The sequence below is a fragment of the Penaeus vannamei genome, chromosome 7 (genome assembly GCF_042767895.1).
Source record: "Penaeus vannamei isolate JL-2024 chromosome 7, ASM4276789v1, whole genome shotgun sequence".
NCBI classification, from domain to species: Eukaryota; Metazoa; Arthropoda; class Malacostraca; order Decapoda; family Penaeidae; genus Penaeus; species Penaeus vannamei.
Window position 1 is genome coordinate 10708124 of NC_091555.1, and position 2500 is coordinate 10710623.

Here is a 2500-nt window from a genome sequence, read left to right on the forward strand (position 1 = left end):
AATACAGCTCGAGTTGGATGAAAAATGTACATGAAAATGGGTTTACTCGCCAGAGCGCCGGAGCAAGCAATATGACGTCACAGCGGAGGTGCCAATTACCCCATGCGAGCCCCTGGGGTCAGGAAAGTGGGCGCTGGCGGGAAATGGGTTGCCTTGGCTTCGGTCTTGGGCGTCTGGCTCCCTGGCTTTGGTGGGCGTCCTCCTCGTCTGCCCTTTCTCTCTCCGCTTCCTGCTGCCCCTTCCCTCCTGCTCATCTATTCATGTATATCTATTCACATGAATACTCGAAGATGCTCATACAACTGCGTATGTCAGAAGGGATACTCAAATAAAATTAAACAAATTGACTAATATTCGAGAAAAAATATACATTATATATATATATATATATATATATATATAATACACACACACACACACACACACACACACACACACACACACACACACACACACACACACACGCATGCACGCACGCACGCACACACGCACGCACGCACGCACACACACACACACACACACACCCACACACACACACACACACACACATACACACGCATGCATATATATACGCACACACGCACGCACGCACGCACACACACACACACACACACACACACACACACACACACACACATATATATATATATATATATATATATATATATATATATAAAATATATAACACACACACACACACAAACACACACACACACACACACACACACACACACACACACACACACATATATATATATATATATATATATATATATATATATATATATATATATATATATATATATATATATATATATATATATATATATATATATATATATATATAAATGCATATCATGTCTGTATTACCGAAACCAAGAAAGACATCCACACAGAAGTGAAGAGGAAACATGATAAAACAGGAGCCAATCGACGTCCGAAGGAACTCGGAGCGAGCACATTCCCTCGCCTCTCTCTCTTCCCCTTCTCTTGCGCGCTCCTCTCCTCCCCTGCCATGTCCCTCTCCTCTCCCTTCCCTCTCCTCTACTCCTTTCTTTCCCTCTATAATCCCCCCCCCCCCCCCCCAGTTCCCTACTTTCTCCTGTTTCCCCCTGTGTTCCGGCTCCCCTCCCCGTTCCTCCCCCTCCTACCCCCTCTCTGACCTCCGACATCCCTCCCCAGCACCCTTCCTCCCCACGCCCCCTCCTCCTACCCTTCCCCCACCCCCACCCCCTCCTGCCCCCCCCCAATATGTCAGCCTCCCCCACCCCCACCCCCTCCTGCCCTCCCCAATATGTCAGCCTCCCCCCACCCCCACCCCCTCCTGCCCTCCCCAATATGTCAGCCTCCCCCCACCCCCACCCCCTCCTGCCCTCCCCAATATGTCAGCCTCCCCCTACCCCAACCCCCTCCTGTCCCCCCCAATATGTCAGCCTCCCCCCACCTCCTCCTCCCTCTCCAATATCCGAGCCTCCCCCTTCATTCCTGCCTTCTCCCTCCCCCCTCCCCTTCCCCCTCCTCGCTGTAATTAGCTTATTTAATGATTCGTCCCATGGAAGCGGATTTATAAAGCAAAGAGACGGAGAAAATGAGTTAATTAGGAAGATGGTCGGACTCCGGCTGTCTCTCGGCTAATTGAAGGAACCGAAGGAGGAGAGAAAAATCGCTACCTGTCTCTCTCTCTCTCTCTCTCTTCTCTCCCTCTCTTTATCTCTCTCTTCTCTCCCTTTCTTTATATCTCTTTTCTCTCCCTCTACTTTATCTCTCTCTTCTCTCCCTCTCTTTATCTCTATCTTTCTCCTTCTCTATCTCTTTTGCCTCTCTCTCTCTCTTCTCCCTCTCCTTTCTCCTCTCCCTTCTTTCCCCCTACCTCGTTCTCTCTTTCCCTCCTTCCTTCTTCATTTCCTTCCCACTTTTTCATTTCCTTTCTTCCTTCTCTCCTTATCGCTCTCTCTCTCTCTTCCCTCGGCTCTTCTCCCCATCCGTTTGTTCCCGACTCTCGTCTTTTCCCAGTCCTTAATGATTTTTTTCCCAGATCTTAATGAATTGGCGAATCTCGTCTTTGCAATCCCTCTCGCCGCTGAAAAGAGAGAGAGAGAGAGAGAAAAGAAAGAAAAAAAGAGAGAAAAAAAAGAAAGAAAGAAAGCAAAAAATCTCCCTTTCCTTTATCTTGTGCGGAGATGTTTAATCATCTTTGTCGTATTTATTTTCATTCCAGTTTATTGTCTTATTGCGTGACTGACCAATAGCTCAAGCTGTGTTTGCGGTTGTTCCACTGCTTGCGTGCCTGCGTCGAGGGAACAGAGATCAAAGAAAAAAAAAAAAGAGAAGAAAAAAATGATGAAGAAAAAACAAGAAAAAAAGAAGTAAAAATCGGAAATAGATAACAATTAAAAAAAAAACAAAGACCAAAGAAAAAAAAGAAGAAAAAGAAAAACCGAAGAAAAAGAAGAAATATCGGAAATAGATAACAATTAAAAAAACAACAACACAGACCAAA